Source organism: Cydia splendana, chromosome 8 (assembly GCF_910591565.1).
Source record: "Cydia splendana chromosome 8, ilCydSple1.2, whole genome shotgun sequence".
Lineage (NCBI taxonomy): Eukaryota > Metazoa > Arthropoda > Insecta > Lepidoptera > Tortricidae > Cydia > Cydia splendana.
This window is the reverse complement of record NC_085967.1, coordinates 7,695,965-7,723,452: the sequence shown is the minus strand read 5'-3', so window position 1 is coordinate 7,723,452 and position 27,488 is coordinate 7,695,965.

The window sequence follows — 27,488 nt, the reverse complement described above, 5'->3', positions numbered from 1 at the left end:
GACCCCACCGCATTTTGACCCAGCCCTGCCTTGCGATGTGCTCACTTGTGAATTGTGCATGTTATTGACAAAATGACGATGGCAAAAAGAAAAAGAACATAGATTCACATCCAAGAAGACTGATTCCCTTGCCTCGTCCTTTCTAACGAATACAATTAATAACTGCTAAGAAGTATGTTTCTATTCAACTGGATCCTGGTTAAGATGGTTATGTTAATATTATACCATAACCATAACAAACGTCCCTCATAATCACGGCAATTCTGCGACTGGAGTTCACTTATTAGCGTTAAATTTAAGCAACAGTATTGTCCATTTTCTGTTCCATTTCACTTACGGTTCAATTACAAAGTTTAAAGCGCCAATGGAAGATCAAATGGACACCGAACTCTGACTGGGCGCTTGGTAACTTAATTTTCACAGACTGTCAACATTCTCTGTATTCGGGTGTGTTGAGTGCAGACTACAGAATCGTTAGATTAAGTTAAATTAGGTAGTAATGAGTCTTACTCGTTAAAAAAATATATTATAGGACTATTGTTCACAAATCGACCCAGTCATGGCACTGGGTCGATTTGTGACCAATAGTCCTAATAATATATTTTATACTATGGAGTAAGCTCAATGCGGGCATTATGCAAATGAAACAGTAGTGGGGTAAGTGCAGTATGTCTGATGCGATACCGCTTGGCAAAATTATTCTTTGGGTCAAACAAGCAAACAAGCCGATCTAGCCCGGTAGCCATGAGATCGTGCCGTGGCTACCCCCCACCCCCCAAAAAGAGGGAGGAAAGGGTCGGCTCGTCTTCAACTTCAACTTCAACATTTATTCAGCAAATGCCTGCCTGCCTGCTCTTAGCAACTATTAGGGCAAGTTATTTATACAAATATCATTTTCGTATAATTTAGGGACAAGGAATTCATTTTTGAAATAATGGTCCTAGCTTTATTTTATTTTCATAAAAATTGCACAAAAAATTAAAATAATATGTAATTTTTTGTGACTCTTACGGTCTTGGCCTTTACGATCACTAATTAAGAAATTTGTCATTTACCCCAGATCTATTCCTTAGAATCACTTGAAAGCAGGCATTCATAATTCTATAATAATCTAAAATTTTATTTTATTAAAAAACTTAAACCTGCTGTATTTAATCAAATTAAGTACAAGAAGTTGTCAGGGGCAAAACGATATTTTTATGGCGACCCAAAAATAAAACATGTTGGTTTGTGGAAGTGGTAACTATGATAGCAATATCGACACGGAATAAACTCCAGCACCTATGATTAATACCGGTCGAGCGGGTGACGCGTGTTCAATCGCCATCTGCCCTTATTAATTGCACTGTCAGCTGTAATCGTGTGTCCTTCGCTCGTTGTCCCGCGCCAGCATGCCCTATCTACGGGGTACTTCCTGTAGATAATTGCCATTCGTACGATATTTATACAATCATATTTCATGGATTTTTACACCAGTCATATTCTGAAATAAGTATTCCATAGCAATATAATAAGTATTTCAATAGTGCATCGAAGCAAATTCGCAGACCGGGGTAATTTCGAAGATCACAAATTTGTTTTCAATAAAAACCACTTTATTCTTCGAAACGCTTATCAAGGCGTCTTGGTAGGTATTGCTCAAAAAGCTTATTTAGTATATGACACGTAAATGCTTGTCCGAGTCCTTTATCCATTTAAAGATTCAACCTAACCACCTTATCTTGGTACCAAGTCTGCTATGGAAATATTAGAAATAAATCTGAAATTCGTGGCTTAATATTACATGCTCAGCGAAAACGCAAGACATTATTACATAAATTACCTTGGGATACTAACATGGTCAACTCTCCCTTTTTGACAGATACTTATTAGCCACAATCAATTGCGCCATAGCTCAAGGCTCGTTTTGACTAATGTCTGCATAGTACAATCAACAGATGACAAGCAATTAATCGAATTAATTACCTCAACGGTTGGGTCCGACGCAAATGACCGAACCCTCCAGTGAATCCTCATCACATCCCGATCTCCAGTGCATTCCACAAGATGACGTTTTATTACATTATACCGACGGGAACGTAGGCAACCCTGGGGATCGCGACAGATTCACCACCAGGCACGTCGAAGTCATCCAGTTTAGGTGAAATAAATATACAGATTGTCAGACTTATACCATACTCATACAGAATTCGGTTTCTCACTATTTGTGTAGCTAGTCCTCTCAAGATACTAGATTAGAATAGACTAGAGACTAAAATTAAATTTATAATGTATAACTTCTTACAAGTTGAGTAAATTCTGGTGTGTAAATTATGTGCAAGGATTTGTTGAATTTATACTGAATTATATTGAGTAAACTGTCAGCGTTTAAAGTGATTTCAATTATTTAATGTAAATGTAGATAGATAGGATACTCTTTATTGGCATAACTTAGATACAACTTAAGGAAAAATAGTTGATTAAAGATAGAAGCAGACAACAGGCAGTCATATTGCTAAAGAGCTAATTTATTGCTTTACATTTAAGTATTATTTTCACCCGACTGCGCCAGAAGGAGGGTAATGTTTTTTGATAAGCTCTCAGCAAACAAGTTTCGTCAGGTGATGACTCATTTGTAACTATAATGAAAAGAAAAAAGATTTATTGCTTGCGTATCCGTATTTGTACCAACATGTTTATGAAATTTATTATACACGGCCCTATTCGAACTTTAAGATACGTCAGTTAGATCTAGAAACGATATGGATTAGATACTATGTCAGTGTCAAATGTGACGTTTCTTCAAACAAATACGTCACTTTTGACACTGACACATCTAATCCATATCGTTTCTAGGTCTATTAATTGACGTATCTTAAAGTTCGAATCGCACCGAAAAAAATAATTTTCTACAATACTACCAGAACGTATAGTAATTAAAAATATAGTTATACCTACTAAAATCCGGTAGTAATAACAAAAAATGTTGTATCGTGTAAAACTTGTTTTTTAAACATCACTGTTTAATTCTAGTTAAATGCAATTTAGTACTGCTTACAATTTCGTTGTATATGTAAAGATGCAAGTGTTGTAAATATTAAACGTTTGTCTCGTTTAATATATGCATCGTAACACTAACTATTGATATGTAAAAATAAAGATACGAGTGTACACGTTACAAGTTATTATGTTGTGGTTACTATAATGCATTGTAGTCTGAACGAATCAAACAGTTGTGCCCATGTTGTGCCAACACCACGGTGTATGCGCGGGTGGCGGGGGGCGGAGAAAGGAATTGCGCAAGTCACAGAACGGCAGCCATTACGCCAGCGTCTTACGTTCCGGCCGGTCGATGTTTTATTTACGTAAATCCTGTCCATAATTTTATTGTAAACTAGTACAAGTGTATAGTATAAGTGTGTTAGATAAATGGATATTTTTTTTTTTAAATATTAAATATATTTAAAACTCAAAATTAATAATCAATAATTACTTTCAAGGCATAACTTGTCAGGATGTTATCTATTTACCTTGATTCATAATTAATTATGTAAAACTGTTAAATCAATAACTGGATACTATTTAAGTTTTAAGCAAGATAAATAAAATAATAAACAGATGTAATTGAAAATAAAACTGTTTTATTAAATTGAATAATACAATTTATTCACCTTATCATCAACAACTAATATATACAACCACTATTAGTTTATAATTCAGTAAGAGATTATTTAATTAATTATTAATTAATTATTCCATCTAATTAATCAAGTAATTATTACAATAATTACCAACATAGTATTTACTTAACTTTCAATATTCCTTTGGCGATGATTAACTCAGTGCTGCAGGGCAAAGCAGAATGCAGAATGCTCAAAGCAGAATGATCAGTAATGGATGGGTCGGTCCCTTTTATACCAATTTCTACCTGGCAACTGGTTGATCATGCCATTTGTCATTCGATAAGTGACGTCACAGAAGTAGTTTCTCATGTACCTCGTCCATTTATCGAATCATGCAGAATAAAACTAGAGATTAGAATATATTTTCAATAAACTCCGTTATACATAATTATTAATCAGTAATATTAATTCAAAATATAATTACTTCAAAGTAGTTTACAAATTTAAGTAGTAAGTTAACAGACTTACTGTTTCTCTTGTCAACGGTGGTTTCGTATCGTACCTACCCACATAAATAGCAAATTCTGTAAAATTCAAGTAATGTTGTGTTAAGTGTTTAAATAGTGTAATATATTATCAACATTGAACGTCAAAGAGAAACAGGTCAGTTTTATACGTAATACAATTTGTACATAGAATAACAATATTCTAACAAGTGCGTGTTGTTTGCGTGTTGCTGACACAGTGAAATGTGCGGGCTCCGATTAAGGAAAAGTCCTCCCGCACCGATGTGGATAAGGAGGGATTCACACTGGTGGAAAGGAAACGCAAGGCGCGCAGGGCGCCTCGTAAAACTCTGTGTGGCACTGCGGAGCCGGTTAATTCTGGCCTACGAGTTGCGACACCGAGTAAGGCGCTCTACGTGTCTCGCCTGCATTACTCCGCCGGGGCCGACGAGGTGGTGGAGTACGTCCGCCGGAAGACTGGCTACACGCTGAGGGTGCACCAGCTACAGTCGCGTCACTATGTGCACTTCAGTTCATTTGTAGTGCGCGTGCCGCGGCCTCTGCAGGACACCATCGCAAGCGCGGACTTCTGGCCGAAGGGTGTGGTGTTTCGGCGGTTCCGGGGCAACCTGCCGAATCCTACGCCGAGTCAGACGACGCTACGGAGCCACGCTGTTACGTCGTCGCCCAAATCCAATGTTTAATTTGTCATGTAATTTTTGTGTCTATTGTTTTCTTTGTGGAGACAAAATGTTTTTTTCTTTTGTAGTGTCACAGTGCCTTGGTTTTACTGTAATGCTGTGTTACTTATTTGATCAATAAAATAAAATAAAAATAAGTGTGCTTAAAAACTTGTCTGTATTTACTAGAAGAGCAGTGTACTGGTTATATATTGTTCACGTAACCAGAACCCACTGTGCTGAAGGGACTTCTAAACGGGCCATATGTTCACTGCAATATGTGGCCGGCAACTATTAGTGTCCCTCTCTAACATGTGAGTAAGAGGACACCAATAGTTGCCGGCCACATATTGCAGTGAACATATGGCTCGCTTAGAAGCCCCATTAGCACAGTGCGTTCTGGTAACGTGAACAATATAAAACCAGTACACCGCACAAATCGTTCAGTTACATATACTGAATACCTTGTTATAACAACAGGACAGGAACGTATATGTTACTGTATTATTTAGTAACCATTAACAGACCGGCTAGTTGGGTTTACTAAAAGTCTTATACCCACTACTATACACTTCATAGAATTAACAAATTTAATTTAACAAGAATGGTCTGTACGGCTACCACCAGTTTTGACATTGACATAACGCTCACGTTTACGTAACTTACTTTCTATGCATCTCGCTCGTACTCGCATATGCGAGCAATAGTGGAAGCGAGATGTACAGAAAGTAAATTACGTAGACGTGAGCGTTATGTCAATGTTAAAACTGATGGTAGAGGCTCTGGTTATGTTTACAAAGTGTCCTGTCGTCACATATACAACAAGACAATATAGTACAGCTAACCAGATTCTGGTTACCAGTACCAGGTTTTTTTTTCAGTGCGGGCAGCCACAAATAATTTGAGTGTAAAGCTCTAGGAGAACTTTACAAAATCAATAGTAAGCATTTTTAATCACTATCATAGTCCCCAGGGAATGGCTCTGGCGAACAACCCGCCCGCCGTGTCCTATTCTACTATTCCGTACAAAACGCTGCAGATGTAGCAGGTATTATTCACAGCACGACAGTGCCTACTTGTCTCTGACTACCCTTGCAAGAGAGTAAAGCCATGCGTATGTAAACGTGTCGTGACTTAACGTTCCCTCTACTTACGATAGATAGGTACCTTAGATAAAGCAAACAACTACCTACTCCCAGCGACAATAAGTTTCAACTAAAGCGTGTGACAAAGCAAGTTTATAATACACCTACAATCTGTGATTCAAATCAACTTTATCATCCGCGAAGGCAACAAAGCGTGTGTACGGGAGTCCAAGTTTTCAGGCCCGAGTCACACCTGCGACTTTCCCACAAATTGTAACCGGTTCCAACTCGCAAGTCGCCCGTCGTCGCCAACTTGGCCTTCTCCACTTCATAATTAATTCTTTATTCTGAACTCAGACTTGGACAGAAGCGGGTCGCGTAAGCACTTAAATAGTCCAAATTGTGTCGAAGAAGCGCCCGTTTTAATGACGATGCTCATTTTTAATTAGTTCAGAAGAGCTCTTTAATTGTTAATGGCCGCATTTTGAAGTTTGATTAGTTGTTCAAGTAAGCGGGGCTCAGTTCATTGCAAATAAAACATCCCGGAAGTTTTGTAAATATGCTAGGACAAATAAAGGATGAAGTAAACTCATGTCTAGTTCTGATCACTACACCTTATAAAACAAAGTCCCCGCCGCGTCTGTCTGTTTGTGTGTTTGTATGTTTGTTCGCGATAAACTTAAAAACTACTGAACGGATTTTCAGGTGGTTTCCACTTATCAATAGAGCGATTCTTGAGGAAGGCAGGTCACTAGTGTCATAGTTCAAAACCATTTCTCATACCTGCACAAGAAAATAATATACTAAAAGCAAAAACCAGTGGATTAAGATAAGTTTATGAGCTGAATTATAAACTCAAATAACGAATCAGAAAATGGTTCTAAGTTTTCTTTTATTTCTGAGTAGAACTGAATAAACTGAGATTAAATTCTTTGAAGTATCTAAGAATTGTTAATTATTTTAAAAATAAAAAGTTACAATTGCTAATTGGGTTCTCTTAGTAAGAAAGTCGCGGACCGGACGAGTAAAGAGCTATCAATAATAGAGAGACTCTTCACCAACTCTTCACATATAAAATTTGTTCAACCTTAAATTTATTGATCAAATGATCATCAATTCAAAAAGACCTATACCTATATATATAATGGTTTTTTTAATGCACCAGACGGACATATGATATCTCTTTGACCTCGTTGTATTTATAATAATTTGTATAAAACCAGGCCCCTGTCACCACGCTGGCAACTGTTGTCTCCGACATTGATAATTTCCCGTACATTGCTGGTCCAACAAGTAAACTTTCACGCGATCATGCAGAAAGCCGTTCCCGCAAAAAACTGGACCTCAGTGGGACAGAGCTCTACCGTCGTTACTTATCCGACCCAGAAATGTACAGGAAATTGTCAGTGTCAAGTTGGTGAAATAGGCGCCAAGAATAGGCTCCTTTGGGGAAGTGGTTTCCGAAGCATAAGACACGCCAGCAGATATTTACTATGTACCCGCCGCACAATAATATGAAAAAACCGGCCAAATGCGAGTCGGACTCGCGCACGAAGGATTCCGTATCATTACGCAAAAAACGGCAAAACAATCACGTTTGTTGTATTGGAGCCCCACTTTAATATATATTTTATTCTGTTTTAAGTAGGTATTTGTTCTTATAGCGGCAACAGAAATACATCATCTGTGAAAATTTCACCCGCCTACCTATCACGGTTCATGAGTTACAGCCTGGTTACAGGCGGACAGACAGACGGACAGCGAAGTCTTAGTAATAAGGTCCCGTTTTTACTCTTTGGGTACGGAACCGTAAAACATTACGAAAAATTCGTTTATTTACAGTTTAACCTATTCAATTGATCACCATCTTTCACGGACTTATTTAAACAGCCCTAATTTGCAATCTTGGACCTTTCTTAGTAACTAAAATTGTTGACACCTGAGAAACACCTGACGGTCGAATTTATAGGCAGCGCACCACACGAAGGTATCCTGTAATTTGTGCCAACATACCTTACACGTACTTTGAATGTAATAACTTTTACCACGTGGCTTTAAGGTGGAGAATGGTGTGTTATTTCTATTCGCCGGTCTAATGGAGGTGGTGTGTATAATGTTCACCGCTTAGTGTAACTCTGTCAGTGTCAGCCCTAATTAGAGCCATTGAAATAGGCTGATTAATATGCGCAATGCCGTGGTCTATGCCGATGCTCTATTGTGGATGCTGTGAATTATGTATATTAGGTGATTATGTGTCATATCTCAACGCACTGGCTGTTGATTCACCGATAAGGGAAAGAAATGATGTGCTGAAGCCATAATTTACATGAATTATTGGTCAATTATCATCGATAGCATGTACTTATCGATTGTCAAACAGGTGATTATTGTAACTTTGAATTAGAGGGATATGCATAGCGTCGAAGTGTCCTTTTGAAGTTTTTTTAGGCCCACACGTCATACAATCATATTTTGATTCATGCAACCTGGAAAAGCTGGATCTCTTTATACTTTTTCGCAGTGACGAAGGAAATCATGGCAGTTTCAATTTGTGAAATAAATAAAATCAATTACATGGATTCGATTCAAAATTATGAACACGCTTTTTAATACTGTTTTAATGCTTGATCGATCATTGTCCATTATTTTTAGGCTTCCGTACCTCGAAATAGGAAAATGGAACCCTGTAGAGTCGGGCCAAGCTAACTTTGCAGTGACAGTGTGCAAGTGTCGTGATAAACGTCAAATTTAGTATGAATATAAGGCGTTAATAATGACAACTTTGTCACACACTTTGTCACTCCAAAGTTGGTGCAGTGTTGACTTAGACGGGCTATACGATTCGTGTGTCTGTCTGTTCATTCGTCTGTTACACTCAATTTGCTCAGAAACTACTGAACCGATTTAATTTAAATTTGGTACAAACATGTCAGTGACCCAAAAACGAACATGTAACGTAAATAGGTAAGTGAAAATAAGCGTCACTTGCACCATTCTACTAACCCGGGGTTAACCGGTTAAACCTGGTGTGATGTTTACCAGTACAATTTGACACTGTGTTAACGGTTTAACCGCTTAACCCCGGGTTAGTGGGATGGAGCAAGTGAGTCTAAGGGAATTAAAAAATGGGAACTATACTTATAAAGTGTGACTTATCAAATATTGGTACTTATATTTTTTTATAGTTTTGAGACTAGATAGCACTTTGCCAGACTCCAGTTGCATTGGAAGTAGCACATATTGATCGTAAAACCGATGACCGCTGGGGCAAAAAGAGTTCTTAAATGTCGGAAATGTACTAGAGACTAGTACCAGACAACACAGATGGTTGCAAATGATCTCGACCGACGATCTGGTTTACCTCTAGCCGCCCATACGTCAAACCTTGCCAAGCAAAATGAAATTTTAGTTTGTCAACACAAAGTTGAAATTAGAATGGAACAGGAGACCTTTTTATAGGTCTCTGGGCGGAGAGACGTTAAAATAATCCTCGGAGGATGCTTGTGCGCAGTAATGAATGTCTTATAGCTTACATGATGAATATTAGGATTTCCAAAAAAAACCGGGCAAGTGCGAGTCGGACTCGCGCACAAAGGGTTCCGTACCATAATAAAAAAAAACGGAAAAAATGCAAAAAAAAACGGTACTGACCACGCCCGACGTTGCTTAACTTTGGTCAAAAATCACGTTTGTTGTATGGGAGCCCCATTTAAATCTTTATTTTATTCTGTTTTTAGTATTTGTTGTTATAGCGGCAACAGAAATACATCATCTGTGAAAATTTCAACTGTCTAGCTATCACGGTTCGTGAAATACAGCCTGGTGACAGACAGACGGACGGACGGACGGACGGACAGACGGACGGACGGACGGACGGACGGACGGACGGACGGACGGACGGACAGCGAAGTCTTAGTAATAGGGTCCCGTTTTACCTTTTGGCTACGGAACCCTAAAAATGATGAACCGCATAGATACGATTGAAGTTTTTATATACGATCAGTATCAATTAATATCACTTTCGTCAAAGTAATATTAATTGATAAAACTCTATGTCCTTCCTCGGATCTCAAATATCTTCATACCAAATTTCATCTTAATCGGTTCAGCGGTTTAAGCGTGAAGAGGTAACAGACAGACAGAGTTACTTTGATATTTATGATATTATACGTAGAGATTATATATGATATACTCGTAGGAATAGAAGATAGATGATAACAAGCTAACATACTTGTGATTTTCGTTTCACTTTATTCTGGGTTATTACGATGTTTTTATTTATTAGAGTCAAGTATTACATATCCTAGGTTATTGTATGTTCCTACCTATATAACAATTCAATTCAAATAATTTAAATAAATAATAAATAAATGAATTCACTAAAGTAATAACACTCGTTAATACTCGTTTAGGGGGCCCACTGATTAACAGTCCGCCGGACGGTATCGGCCTGTCAGTAAGAAGTGTAAGAACACAATTTTGACAGTTCCGAACAACTGACAGGCCGATACCGTCCGGCGGACTGTTAATCAGTGGGCCCCTTTCCTTTACAGTAATGATAACACTCGTTGTCATTAGCTTTAACTCAATGTTGGGCATAGACAAAACATCCTCCAGACTGAGCATAGTCGCGCTACCCCTTCTGCCACGCATACGGTAATTTTACTCCATGTTCGAGTCGAAAGTGTCTTTGTGTGACGTCCGTGAACTCGTACGTCGTTTGAACGGACCAATCACGGCACGGGATCTCGTTCACCTCGTCCCGCACACCCCCGCATTTTTGGCATCATCGGTTGCATGAAATAATTGCTCTAAACTCGGTCTAGAGGATTCCTAGTCTATGATGTTGGGTTACAACAATGGTTTTATACGTCTGTCGCAAGCAGCGACGGATTGGTTCGGCAATCCATTGTGTGCTTGCGTTGCGATTGCTAAGCGCATTTCACGCAGGTGCTCTCTATCACTAAATTTTCAGTAATTAAACAAAACATTGCCTGATTTTGACGTGTGTTGACATATCGGTAATCAGTTTGATGACTATACAGAACAGACTATTTAGAAATTGAGTCTTAATTATTTTAATCGTACAGTGGCTATTAAATACAGCACCTTTATTTTTAACATATCTAAAATTATTAGTCTAATAGGTTTGTTCTAAAGCTAGAAAGTTGAGTCATGGCTTGTCCAACAACAGGTCTCCATCGCCATACAGCGAGGTAACGCTGCTCAGCTAGTGTGATGGGGACCTTTGGACCCGGCATGGCTCAGAACGGGTTTTAGTTTCTTAAGACATATTACCTAGCCTAGCCTTCTGGCATTAAGTCCGCCATTTGTACTCTTCATTTATTGTGCAATAAAGTTTAAATAAATAATTAAAAAAATATTACATATTGTTACATATTGTTAAATGTATCCTTTGTGAGATAAATTAATTGTTGTAAATATATTATTAATTTAACCTTTATTGCACAATATCAGAAAGAACAAATGGCGGACTTGTAATGCATTCTCACATTCTCAGACAGAAACTTATAATTTGGTGCAGGATAATAATAGCAGAGAAGTGAAAGACACAAATGATTAAATAAAGAACAGACAACAGGCAGTACAGGCAGGCCTATACATTTAATTCCTAATCAAAAGCACATTTACTTAGTACAATATATGTAGTTACAAACATTACATTGAAATTAACTATAAATTAAATTAAAACTAAACAAACATTTACATGTATTGACTTATACGAGTATCTTAATATAATATAATAAATTTTATTTTATTTTATTTAGTATTAGTTTTTAGTTTTATTTTATAGATAAGTTAGTTTATTTTATTTTTAATGTTTGTATCTACCTTATAAATAAATAATACATTATATAATAAATTAAAATATAGTATGGTTGACAAAATGTGTAATTCTGTTTTGATATCTCGAACAAATTGTATGTCGGTGCAAATTATATTTGGGCAATTCTACCCTATTTAGACAATATTTTTGACAGTAATATTAGTAGCTAAATGTTAAGTCACACAATTAACAATCGAATTCATACAAATTGATTTTCGATAAAACTTTACAACTCTCTGTTAAAATGCTACATAATATAAGATAGGTACCGCCAGTCCCCTTATGTTAGGTAATTAATCGTAGACTTCTAGTATCAAATCTTTCTCCTTCATTAGGATTCTAGGATTATGAGCCTAAAAGCGGTTCAATAAGTTCCACGTTACTAGCAAGTGTGTTGAAATTTTATTAAACCCACGTTTTATATTAAATATCCAACTAGATAGTCAATAGTAATAAACAGTGTGTACAGAGGACAAAGCAGGCGGGACAATGCCGCGAAAACAATGAATGCGGCTGCAACACGCAAACAGTGTTCCCGCCCGCTCTGCTCTGTCACTGTCAGACCTAATTAGACCCGCCATTGAGATTGTCTGATTAATATGCGCATTGTTTCCTTCCATGTCGCACTCTACAGACCTAAATTATTGACTCTTTGCGATATTTATGGGGTACCTCCAAGTAAATTGCCAACGTTACGACAATTCGAATACCTACCTTCAATTTAAGCTTCGTATTTTATATCCTTCTACGAAATTAAACATGATACCGCTTTAATTTCAACATCAGTAGGTTTTGCTCACTAAGCGCACAGTTACACATATCGATTACGTTGTTCTAACATCCTACTCGTATGTAACGCCTATTTATTTACATAATAGAAAAACGATGAATGCGGCTGCAACACGCAAAACAGCATTCCCGCCTCTACTGCTGTCACTGTCAGACCTAATAAGACCCGCCATTTGTATTGTCTGATTAATATGCGCATTGTTTCCTTCCTTGTCGCACTCATTAACGCAGATCTAAATTTATTGACTGCAAACTGCAATGTATGAGGTACCTGGATGGTAATAGGGGATATTGCTGCAATGTTCTGTCGCCAGAGTGCAGCACTACCGAGACTCTAGTAAATTCATAGACCAACTTATACATACTGTGCCTTAAACTATTTTTTGACAAGTTTTCACAGACAATAAAATATGACATTGATGCATCAAGGCGGTTTGTTAACAAGGGCCTACCGGTAGAGTCTGGCTAGCCAAATATTGTTGACGGATATTTCATTGTTGTATCACCAATTGTCTATGATTTAAAAAAAAGCTAAAAGTCAGTTGTCAATTTATGTAATTAATTCAAATTGTTCGCGGTTTTTAAGGGGTTTATTTTAAATAATATTAATAATGACTGTACCGAGTGAGGTCCGCAAACTATTATTTAAGCTCGTAAATAATTACGACAATGTGCGAAGTCGACGTGAAGCGTTGTATAACGAAAAACTGCAATGTTTACAAGTCGTAAACAATTTAGTAGGTTGGTGCTCTATTAATATTTTGATACTTTAAGTACTAGTTCTAACATTTGCCTATAACTTTGATAAAGTACGTGAATTTATTAATACCTGAATCTCATAAATAGGACAAGTGTGTAAAGAAATAGATAAACTAGAAGTTCTGGAAAATATCAATAAAATCAAAACATTGGAACGTAAAAATATGTGTTTGTCGTTGACTGTACCTTACATAGTGGTAGAAATTATGTGAGCTGACTTTGAGTGCACGTCAACGTATATTTAACTTATTTCAAGTTATTTCCTTAGGTACCTTACGCGTGCACAGAAAATAAAAAATATTGCTTAGTACCAAAACTATAATTCCTACTACACAAAGTGTGACCAGCCCAAGATTTTTTGAATTTCCCGCCAAAACTTTGTGTAATATTTCAGTAGCCAGACTCTAAACGCGAAAATCGTAATTTAGTTATCTGCCTCTTTATCGCTCGAATATGCAAGAGTGATAGAGAGGCAGAAACCGAACTTTCGATTGTCGTATTTCACGGTAGGCCATGTGATTGACGTAGTGATGCATGATGTGTCATTGATGTTTGTTTACTGTATGTGCTAGTTGTGCCACCTACGCAGAGCTTTGACTAATATTCCCTATTACCAGCATTACCTGCCACAGGCTGATGACCATGTCATGAATGAAACTTGCCATCACGATAATTTCCCCCATAATGAAACTGCCGACCAAACAACTTAACATTAGGTTTCTCGTAAAAGTTATAAAGCAAGTCGAGTACGGTAGTCGTAACTGGCAGGGCGAGAAATGTGTTCGACAAAATTACCACTTTTTGTTGATAAATGTTCGTCGGTCCCTACAGGCTGCTGTTTATGTGCCCATTAAGTTGATATACCTATTTGTTAATGAGTAATCTGTAATTGTATTTTGTTAGTTGCGAATGTTCAGATCGTAAAGACTATTCAGAGCGGAAAATGCAAAACACATACACATACTACGAGCGCAATCGCAAGTCTAATAGGCACGTCAAGTCAAATCTTTTACAAAAACACAACGGTGATATATTTCTCTTAAAAGATAGGTAAAAAACCGATACTACGCCAGGCATGTTATCATTAAAAATACTTTAACTATGCTTTTCCACTATTTACTAGCAAATAAAGCCGCTAATACTACATATAGGTACAACACTTTACTTAACCAGTCTCTCTCCGGGACCAAGAAGGCAATGTCCCCTTCGAAATGTGGGAGGTAATTTCGACCTTCTTTTATCTTTATACGACATCAAGTCCCGTTTTAGTTAATTTGGCAATACGTAAAAATCTTGGAAGTTTATCATGAAGAATGTTAGTACTAGCGGTTGACCAAAATCAGCTGCAAATGGTGTTAAAGGTATGAAAATCGGCACGATTAATCTTTAGGCCATTTGAATCAATTTGACCTGTAGCACCACAAAAAAAAACGGAAAGGAGTTATGACGTCATCTTTTTTTTGTATGGAAAATAAAAATAAATTGTTCAGAAACCTATCGTGTGTGGCATTAAATGAAAGGGCATTTTGACCCGCTTCTAAAAATATATCACATTATTATATTTCCGTCACTTGCATTCAATTAAAATAAAAATAATTTTCAAAACTCATTAATCAAATTTGCATTATTTTTTGTAAAATATACCTCAAGTAATACCCAATATCCTCATATCTAACCCCAAGAAATTAATTTCGAAAATATTTAGTATGATGATATTGGGTATTACTTGAGGTATATTTTACAAAAAATAATGCAACGGTTTCGTATCTGGAGGAGCCCAAACTTGGTATGTTTTGAAAATTATTTTTCTTTTAATTGAATGCAAGTGACGGAAATATAATAATATGATATATTTTTAGAATCGGCTCAAAATGCCCTTTCATTTAATACCACACACGATAGGTTTCTGAACAATTTTTTTTTATTTTCCATACAAAAAAAGATGACGTCATAACTCCTTTCCGTTTGTTTTTTTTTGTGGTGCTACGGGTCAAATTGATTCAAATGGCCTACAGATTAATCGTGCCGATTTCCATACCTTTAACATCATTTGCAGCTGATTCCCGAATTTTTGGCTGTACCGCTATCACTATGTCAACAAATTCTCAGAACCAATTGAGAAATTAATGCATAAAGCTAAATAGAAATACCAAGTATCGCTTCTTTAAATATTAATTCTATGATGCGTGTAGAATTGTAGATCCAGCTGTTGTTAACGTACCAATAATGTTGTAAACTTTGATCGCAATATCTCGCAAGAAGCCACACAGGGTGCTCGCTTATATCGTGCTTAAACTTAAGTGGTTTATTATGGAACGGCTGTAGAATTGTTACTTCTAAACAAGCATACGAAATGGTACCCATAAACTACCATCTTGACAAGAAACAATACATCAAAAACTTCTTAGACGAGGAGCTTATTTACCTAGTGGTATCCGATAAAATCGATTAATTAAATTATATAACAACTGAAACAAGATATTTTTACAAAGTTTTAATTATGAAATTACCTATACATAAATCTGTCAATCACCTGCTTAGTATGCTCAGTTTAAAATCTCTTTTTTTGCTCTTTTCACATGCCAGCTTTGTAAAACTAACGGAGAAACTACAGAATCCAACCAGTACCCTGTCATTTGTTATCTCCAATGAAGTGAAGGTATCGTGTTATCAAAACGTAACTACAGTGCCCACATCCACTGTCGGCTTCTTTGAATGTAATCGTTGGACCAAGTCCGGTACGAATTACAAGCATGACATTTACAGACTTATGGTGTTATTCATAAACGCGCTGCAAGGCCAAGCTATAGTATATTATGAAAAGGAAAAAACATAAATTCACTAATTGGGGTTTCTAATGCTTTATGAACAAGGCGCGCAAACGCGCAAATTATACCACAACATTCCTACCGTGTCGATGTACCATGGAAATCTACAATTTTAGGGTGTGTCATGGAGTCATAATTAGCTCAAGTCAGACTTCATATACAGAATATTCATCAGTCAGCTTCAACTTAGCTGTTCAAACAATAAACTATAAACAAATTGATCAAACACTGCTATTAACATGCATTATTGCAGACTTATTCTATTTTTTCGCTGAACAAAGCTAGCTCTTTCAATAGCATATTCATAGTGCTTCATTGTGACTTGATTACAATTGTAAGAGTGAAAATCGAACCCATGGATAAGTGAAGCACATTATAATTATAGACGGCCGTATTATGCTCGAAAGAAAACGAAATTGAGTTCTTTAATGTGAAATGACCCAGAATTCTATTTACACATTCACATGTAGTAGGGTGACTGCTATAATAATTCCACCACTACATAAGCCACTACAAAGTAATTGGCCCGTAGTGACAGCATAATTTGTATGGCAACGTCCTAAAACGTTCACACGGCGTCTATGCGGGAAAGCCGTGAACGATTTTGTAAGTTGCCATACAAATTTTGCTTCTTTCTGATTTGTTAGGAATGTCCAGTTACTATGTAGTATAACTATAGCAGTCATCCTACCTATAGGCAACAAAATCGAACCCTGTGCCACCACTAATAAATGCGATAGTAAACTGTTTGTCGTTTTATCAGTCTGTCTATATGTTACCTCTTCACGCATCGATTTAATCGATTTAGATGAAATTTGGTACGGAGATATTTTGAGACCTGGAGAAGGACATATAGAGGGAGAGCTAGCCACGGAAATAGGTATGCAATTTATAGAGTAACGAAATCCCTCTAGTTAGTATGCCATACTATAATTATTAATTAATCTGGGCGCCTGGCAGCTGTCTAGCGGTGGGTGTGGGAGTGGATGGGCAACAAAGTGGTTGTAAAATCAATTGAAGGTGTGCAATTTATAGAGCTCTGTGTTTGGTGTGATATAATAGCTCTATAAATTGCACACCTTCAATTGATTTTACAACCACTTTGTTGCCCATCCACTCCCACACCCACCGCTAGACAGCTGCCAGGCGCCCGGATTAATTAATAATGATAGTATGGCATACTAACTAGAGGGATTTCGTTGCTCTATAAATTGCATACCTGTTGCCGTGGCTAGCTCTTATACTTACCAATATGATAGTTTCTACCAATCATTATCACTCTACGCAAATGAAGTTGCGGGGAGAAACTAGTAGAACTATAAGTTCAGAAGTACTGATAGTTTCCTTCCCATTTATAACGTCGATTTGACAGAGGGACCCCAAGGCAGGCGTGGCTCACTCCGCGATTTCGTCGCTTTGCTACAGGTAGCTAAAAGTACATCCGTTCCACACCAATTTTGGTGGCTAGCCATAAGCCGCGCGTGGCGCTGTCGCCACCTAGGGACCATATCTGTCCTGATCGTAACAGATGCGTTTTGTTAGAGTGAGTCTTCTGTACCTAGTACTATTATTTATTCTGTGCCCAAGGTTCCATTTAGTTGACCGTACATACCCAACTAACATTAGGCGCTAAATTTAAGGGTTACAAGAGATTTATATAAGCGCCTATTTACTCTTTAGGTGTTGTTAGTACTCTAAAAATAGGAGTTATAGCCGGCTATAACCCCGTTTTAACCCCGGATTGGGCACAAATTTTATCACCGTAAGATTTATAACAGTGCTACAGTAGGGTTAGGGGATAAAAAAAGAGACATAAGAGCGGTATAGTGGAGCTACAATAGTGTTAATTAATTCTTTAGAAGCTATATGGGTTGCATATAGGTGACTACAAACTGTTGTAGTAGAAGAGCGCTAAAGTAGTGCTGTAATAGCGTTGATTAACAACTTAGGATTTAAAAGGGTGCCAAATAAGCGACTACTAACTGTTTGAGTAGTAGTGTAGAGCTATATAGATGATACTTTCAGTTTTAGATGGTAATGATGGTATATTAGCATTTAAAGTCAATATTTGTAACACTCAAGAAGGTAATTGCACATTTTTTCCTTAACCCTGACTGCTTTGGTTGCAGATGTTTCCATTTTGTATTATTATTTGTAAGCTTGCACTGTGACAGCTTGAAGTGAAATGTAATGGCGGATAAATAAAAGCAAATAATTATTTTAGTTCACCGATGCCGGTGTTATCTGCGGATTTATGATGGCGAAATTAATTACACTGTCAATAGCTATATGTATTACTAACAAAATTTTAAAGGGCCTCTGATCCTTTGCATATTTATCTGAATATAATATTTTTTAAATTGTGGTCCACCGTATTTAATTTTCGCAAAATTACACAATATACGTGAAGTCCGGTTTTAAATACAACAATACTAACATTATGTCTATATTGAGTAAAATTATCGATTTTTATTAAGTATTTACGTTATAATTAACAGTTTTTGTTTTGCTTATTGATTCATCGGTCATATTAACGTGGCGCTATAGGCTTAGGTTGTAAGTAAGACTCTAATAACACTATAAGATGTACTAAGGTATTGAATAACGCCCGTCTGCGACTACATGATCTATAAAACTGACTCATAACTTCTCTTTTCGACTGTAAGTGAGACAAGAGAGTTAAGAAGCGATTGCGAGTAACGGAGATATAAAAGAGTTTTTATCGCCTGTTTAGAACCTTAAGTGAAAATTGCAGCTGCTTATTACTCATATAGATGTTAAGGTGGTAGAATTCACTTTGAGCTATAACACTAGCTGCTTAAGATCCATTATAGCGGCCAAAACGGCTACTGTGGATCTTAAAGCTATACATGGACTTCTTAAAGACCTTGATGTCACCAGAGCCTGTAAGCTTAGAGTATATAGCTATTCTCCAGCCGTTATATGTCTTTAGGTGATAAAATAAGTGCTAAGTGTCGCCTAATTGTTTGTTGGGTACTTAGCACCCGAAAGCGTTTTTGACCCTTTGTCTAGTTTGATATACGATAAAATACTTTCACACCAAGCAATTAATAATGATAATATTTATCGTGACGTCATAAATTTCGGTTCTAAATAATATTTAACGCAATTAATGTTGAAGGTAGACCGATACAATATCTCCCTAATATTAATGAATATTGCCCGAGCATCGGAGCATTGTCGCCAAATACCATAGAGTAATTATTGTAAATAAATGAGCAAACTTGAACCATTTGTTACAAGTCAATACACAGGAACCGCTTCAAATATCCTAGGAATTGTCATATAATTTATTATGCATAATTAGGGAACGTTTTTAACCATAAATATTTACATTTATTACAAATCTGCATAACGCCATGTTTCAATGATAGTGATCAATGGACATAAAAATATTAATTACGCATTCAGTATTAGTTAAAATGAATGTGTATAATATGGAGTACCAATAAAACATTTTTTTAATAAATATTTAAAAAATTTGAAAACCTTTCCCATTCGCTGGTCGTTTTGTTTGTAAAAATAATATGTGTGTTTTATTCAGCGTCTAGTTTTAAAAGTTTATTACCATGACAAAATCCTCAATACGAATAATGTAAAGCCTGACCAGGATCACGCGCCATGTTGCAGAATTTCATTGGAACTAATTTTTTCACACTATACTGAACTGTCACAGTATAACAGCGCCCTCTTGACAATGATCATATATTACTGGTCAGGCTTTAGCTCAAAATAATATGATTTTACACTAATCACCAGATTACCTACTACGAAACTAAACAAAATAATTCAAGAACACTTTGATAAGACCACATTATCCCTGGGAGAAATCTATTCCAATGAACATACAGCAATTAAGTAGACTAGACAAACATGTCGGTCTAAGTCAGACGCCACATATAACGTTTACCGCGTCGTAGTTATATTACTCAAAGGACATATAGCAATTATTAAAATGGCATACGAACTTTTAGTAGGATAGAAGCTGCTTATAAGTCTTATAAGTCTCCCAAGTTCGCAACTCGACCAATCTCACTGATAGCAGTTGATCCTCCGGAGACGCTGTTCTTCATCTACGATGCCAATGCGCGATATTGTTTAATAATAAAAAATGTAGGAGGTACGATGAGCGAGATTTTATTTTTAGGGGAAGGTTGCTATCATTGGACCACTTAATTTCGCTGCCTTATAATTTACACAATTCATGTAAGAAATTAAAACAAGTTTGATAATTTTGAACCATTGAAATATATCTATTCGTTACCTTACAGACAAATTAATACAGTTTAATAATTTAGGAGAAAAAACGTGAAAAGGATTTTTCGCACTGTTGCCTTGTTCGGACCTTGATTGGACCACGTAGTCACCATCAATGGACTTAGGATTTTTTTGCTGATGGTCCAATCAAGGAGACTTATAGAAATTGACATTTTTATTTCTATTCATATATTTTTTATTTTTTATTAAGAGTATTTATAAATATATAAATGCAAGATAAGTACATGACGTATGACGCAGCCTTCTTTAGATGTCATATTTAAAACTGAAAAAAAAGTTGCCATGATTGGACCGGTCCGATGATAGGATATACATGCGGTCCATTGATAGCAACTAGGTATCAAATAACAAAAAATAAAAATAACGAAAATAACTGGCCAGAAACTATTATTATAAATTAAATGATTAATAGATTTATAACCATCATACGTCAATACACTCAAACAAATGCAAATATAATGACACTTCTTGCGTTTCTCTTTCGCGTAATTATTACATCGCCAACGCTCGAAACACACTTGCTCACGTCACTCGTCGCCGAAAAGCGCGGCGCTCCTGAGGAAGCGGTGGGGCCGGTTGGATCGCTCAAGGATACTTTGTACCTTGTCTATCTCTATCTAGCATGCGTAGGTTTTAAAATATTTAGATGGTCCATTCAAAGCGCCGGTCCAATAATAACAACCTTCCCCTACACGTGGCAACTATGACGTGGTACTTAAAATAGGTAGTTGGATATGCACTGAACTAGACAAGTCAATTCAACATCTTCTGGAAACTAGTTTATCTTGTCTCTTAGAGAATGGTTTTATATTCATATTGTCCTTAAACACGTTTTTTAGGGTTCCATACCCAAAGGGTAAAAACTAAGACTCCACTCTCCGTCTGTTTGGCTGTATCTCATGAACCGTGATAGACAGTTGAAATTTTCACAGATGATGTATTTATTTCCGTTGCCGCTATAACAACAATGACTGAAAACAGAATAAATATAGGCCTCCCATACAGCAAACGTGTTTTTTTTTTGCCGTTTTTTGCGTAATGGTACGGAACCCTTTGTGCGTGATTCCCACTTGCACTTGGCCGATTTTTATACTAATACTTTCTGTGATATTTTCATATTCTCACATCAAGTCGGATGTACAGTTAAAATTAATTAGGATTGTTGAAGTTTTGCTTGGTGAGGCTTAAATCATTTGCTAATACTGAATATACTACTATCTTTAATTTTTTTTTTTTTTTAATAGCCTAATGATTATAGTATCCATTTATTAATAATAATTAAAAAAGACAAACAAGAATATAAAACTAAAACTAACTACAATTAAAATAACTAAAACTAAAAATTAAAAATACCTATCAAAATTTGGTGCCCTCGGGAGGGTGCCCAACACGCAGGCAGCGTTCCCGCGCTGGATTGCAATTGAAATTCTCTGCGCGAGAAAGCTGCCCGCGCGGGGGTCGCCCGTTGCCTCCCTCAGCCGTTTGCCGAGCGCCTTCTTTCATAGTATAATTATGGCTCGCTAAAAGCTTATAAATCATCATCATCACCATGGCGGAGATATAAAAAAAAATCAAATTTTTAGAATCCATATTTGGGTTACTCTACTTATATCTAAACTAAAAAACTACATGTTAGTAAACATATGTGAATACATAATTATACCACAGGAATCACAATGCTACTTTGCCCTACCCGTCACAATACTGACCCAATATTTTAATATTGGACTGTCAAGGCGTCCAGCCACCATTATGTCTCTCACTCGTCGCTGCAAAGAGGCTACCCTCTTGCGTCTGATGGCATGGAAGCCATCCATATGCCTGACGCACTGCAGCGACGAGGCAGCTTTAACAACATCCTGAAGATATTATTGTACTGTATACGGAGCGCATATAATAGTACATTGTGCAACATGGGGCGTAAGTTGAATATTGCAAACGAGAGTAAGTTAAATCGCGACGGCTTGCCGGAGCGATTTATAGACTCGAGTCTGCAATATTATTACGCCCCGAGTTAGACACAATGTTTTTCATCACACTTGCGATAAAAAATTAAGTATAAAGACAAAAAACTTTTGATTATGGCACTAGAAACTTCATAACTCCCTAGGGAGAACGGTTTTTCTATAACTTCCGCTAAACCTGCGTGCAATTCCACATTTACTGAGCGAGTGTGATGAAAATATTACAGTGGTTCGCAAGGTCTACAGCTCGCAGACCCACTGTTTCACGTAAGTAAATATCGTGGTATTACAAAACAGTCAAGCGGTTCGACTAAAATGTTACAAATCAATCGTCCTCACCGGTAGTTGTTAAGTCGGTCGAAAGTTCACTGGAATCGATATCTGGGCCCGAGAATAGCAAAGTTGCAAGACTTCCGAGAGACACCTAAGTCGCAATCACTGGGACTGGAACGGTCGTCGCCTCGTTACGCAAGGGACTGTAGAATGGCGATATGCTGCTTCTTGAAGAAGTATACAATTACTGAAAATACAAGTGCGTATTTTCAGTTAAAGATGCTATTCAAGTAAAATAAATAAATATTGGGGACATCTTACACAGATCGACCTAGCCCCATACTAAGCATAGCATGTACTATGGGTACTAGGCGACGATATAAACATACTTATATAGATAAATACATACTTATATAGAAAACAACCATGACTCCGGAACAAATATCTGTGTTCATCACACGGGATTCGAAACCAGGATCACCGGCTTCGCAGGCAGGGTCACAACCCACTAGGCCAGACCGGTCGTCAATTGATGTTTATTGATTTCGTTACCATGGTATAATAATATACTCCGCCTGGTACTCCATTCCGAGATTCGCGTATGACCTAACTGACACGCGCCTACGTCATCATGCTGTTTACAGGTTCTCAAACTTTGAAATGTGGGAGAATTTTAACCAACGGTGAAAATTATTTTAACGGCATTAATTTTAAGTTATTCATGTAGAAACATAGTAAAATAAAACAAATCTAATGTATTAAATTAAACTTTATTTATCTATACAAGACAAACGTTTGAAAAACTAATTCACAGTTACACATTAATTACCAAGCTTACGACGTGAAAAGTTTGGAAAACACTGCGACTGCTGACACTGAGCGAGAAGGAAATAACAATTAACACGCGTTCGACAAGGATGACGGTCAGGGCATGAAGTTATCTAGATCCGAATTGTCAAATGTGCACAGCGCTATCCTGTGTTGCCAGTAGTATAAACAGAATTACCCGAAAGTCTGAAATTTCTCTCGTGAATCGGAAGATATTGCTAACGAGTAATTAAAAATGACGTGTTATTGTAAAATTTAAGCTAAAATACATATAAATAAAAATTATAAAATTATAAAGAAATATTTTAACTTATTAACCATAGGTATAATGTACCCATGTAACATGTTATGTTGAAATAAAGTGGCAATGTTATTGTGACGTAGGCCCGTGTCACTCTGGGAATGGAAGACCATGTTTTATTAGACCATGTTCGTGACCACGTTTGTTGGTGGAGTACAATAATGATTGGCATTAGAGATAACAAATCTGATCTTGACTTAGCATTACATTAGATACCTATACATCTCCATCGTGCATGTGATTGTCGCTGGCGAAATACACTGACAGTACCATCGCTCGCACTGTTAACTGTACATCGGTGGACCTTATGCGTTGTGTAATAAGGTCCACTGATGTACAATTAGGAGTATATCTGTTTCTACCATCTAATCAATACGTTCGAATGGCGCTCTAAGTGTGACGCATTAGCTCCTCCTGCGGTGGTACGTCGTAGCGCGTAGCATGTTGCCCCACTACGCATAACAACCGTACCGAATTACACCGTAGTCTTACGGCCCGATTCGAACTTTAACATAAGTCAGTTGATAGATCTAGAAAAGATATGGATTAGAATGTCAGTGTCAAATGTGACGTTTCTTCAAACAAAAACGTCACTTTTGACAATTACACATCTAATCCATATCGTTTCTAGATCTATTAACTGACGTATCTTAAAGTTCTAATCGGACAGTTACGGCGCGATTCGGGAAATGAATTAGAGATTAACTAGATACGATATAGTAAAGATATGTGACGTCCCACGGGTAAAGGTACCTTATGGCGGTTGGCGCTTACGCTATTATTAACGCCGCTCCAATATTATTGCGGCGCTATGCGACGTAAGCGCCAGCCGCCATAAGGTACCTTTTGCCGTGGAACATCATATATCTGTACTATTTCATGTCTAGTAAATCTCTAACTCATTTCCCGAATCGCGGCGCCAGCCGTCATAAGGTACCTTTTGCCGTGGAACGTCACATATCTTTATTATTTCATATCTAGTGAATCTCTAATTCATTTCCCGAATCGAGCCGTTAGTTGCTCAACGTAAAACTTGCATTACATACAAATACTCATATATGTACTAACATTGCAATCATGCATGAACTAATTTTTCATATACTTGATTAAAAAATAGTAGATAAAACTCGATGCGTCTGTAGTATGTCAAGAGCGATTACGTGGCAATGTAGCGTGTTCCTCGAGCTTCTTCATTTACATGTTAATAGCTAGGTTAAGATTGGCTGACGCGGGCTCCAGATATAGCCGTCTTGCGGCCTGAGTTCAGGAGTCGCGTTCACGAAGGTCAGGCGAGCGTTCGACTCGGGATAACTAGTTACTGTGGCAATGAGATAGTTGAGATTCGTAACAACTATATACCGTAAAATGGGGTGAGTAGGGTCAAAACTGAAATTCAAACCTCGATAACATTTTATTTTTACATATGCAAACTTAATGGTGTATATAATAAGTGTTCCGGACGTTTGTATTTTAGTTTTTATTTTATTTTGGGTAGTTCCATTTCATAACTTTGACGATAAAGAGGAAAACCCACCTCACCCCGTAGTGCCTCGTATTTGGGGTGAGAGGGGTTTTCATACAAAGGTGATTTTGGAAGATTGTTGGATCGATTTTTTTTTATTATGCGTATTACTATAGCTCCATTTTAAATTGGAACACATTATTTTTGTAGCAGTAGCCTTAAAATCCCTTCTCACCCCCCTCTCAAACCTTCTCTCCCCATTCATAACCCACCTCTTCCCGCGAAACCTACTCACCCCGTTTTACGGTACGAGGACTATATAGGGGTCATTATGGGTCAAATTAATCCGGAAAAGGAACGTATTTCTTGTCATCTTACAGCTTCTAAGAAGTAAAAGGTTTGAACGTACCTAAATATATGGGTTCAGAACGCAGGCGGTAGTAGTAGTAAAAGCACTTACGGGTCAAACAGATCACTGTGTTATGTCTTTCCTGTAGACATACACAAGAGTTAAGGGCTATAAAGGTTAATTTTCTTATTTAACCCTTATCCACGTGAAAAGGTCCTCCTTTTATTTAGAGAACTATGAAAAAAACCATTGCTTACACGCCCACAAGCTGTTAACTATAGCCCACAGGAGAGAAAAATGTGCTGTTCGCGATAACACACTAGTTTTCTCTCCTGTGCGCAATAGTTAACAGCTTGTGGGCATGTAAGCAATGATTTTATCATATAGTTCTCTAAATAAAAGGAGGACTTTTTCACGTGGATAAGGGTTAAATAAGAAAATTAACCTTTAGAGCCCTTAACTCTTGTGTATGTCTACAGGAAAGACATAACACAGTGATCTGTTTCACTCTTACACTGTACGCAAAGACGAATCAGAAAAAGTGGTTGGATAATAACTAGCTTTCCAGATAATTCACAGATATATTTAAACGTGGTGCTTGTCGCAATGTCAATTATCGAAAAATCATGTAAATTTTACTACGTCCGATCCGAACCCGATTCGAACCCGTGAAAATATCGTCCGTAGTAGCCGTAGAACTATTTCTATGGTAAGTTACGCACTAGATCCGATTCACGGGTTCGGATCGGATTCGGATCGGACGTAGTGCGAAACCGCTCTATCGCATGATTTAGACGGTTATGGTCACGTCACTTTTTAAAGTAAATAGTCTTTTCCATAGGGACTATGCGTGTTGGCTTCAGCCCCACGCACGCCTTCTAAATATCCGGGACCTCATGGTCCCGAGATTATGTAAAGGGGTTATGTACATTTTGGGGACAATCTTACATAGATTGACCTAGCCCCAAACTAACTTTCGAACTAATTTCCATCGTTTATCTTATGTTCGTCTATCTAATCTATCTTGCACTATTGGAGTGGCAGGGGATAGAGGTAGACAAGTTTCAAACACGGACTTCCGCAACAACTGTACTAGTACTAGCGGTTGACCAAAATCAGCTGCAAATGGTGTTAAAGGTATGAAAATCGGCACGATTAATCTTTAGGCCATTCGAATTAATTTGACCCGTAGCACCAAAAAAAAACAAACGAAAAGGAGTTATGAAGTCATCTTTTTTTTTGTATTTTCTATTCTAGGTTAGATATGACTATGAGGATATTGGGTATTACTTGAGGTATATTTTACAAAAAATAATTCAACGGTTTCGTATCTGGAGGAGCCCAAATTTGGTATGTTTTGAAAATTATTTTTATTTTAATTGAATGCAAGTGACGTAAATATAATAATGTGATATATTTTTAGACCCGGTTCAAAATGCCCTTTCATTTAATACCACACACGATAGGTTACTGAACAAAAATTTGTTTTTTTTTCATACAAAAAAAGATGACGTCATAACTCCTTACCGTTTGTTTTTTTTGGTGCTACGGGTCAAATTGATTCAAATGGCCAAAAGATTAATCGTGCCGATTTTCATACCTTTAAACACCATTTGCAGGTGATTCCCGAATTTCAGGTTGTACCGCTATCGCTATACGTAATCAGAGGGCCTACCGCGAACCACGTTCGACGTGTCGCCTCCCTGTCACACTTACGTACGAATTTACAAGTGCGACAGAGAGGCAACACGTCGAACGTGGTTTGCGGTAGGCCCTCAGATTCTTCAGAGGCGATGCGCTGGTCGATGGGAATAACGATTCAGAACTAGTGAACATTAAATACAACAGTGCACTTTTCAGCGGTTTAAGATATCAGAAGTTGTGTAATAAATTATAATACATTAAGGAACAAAAG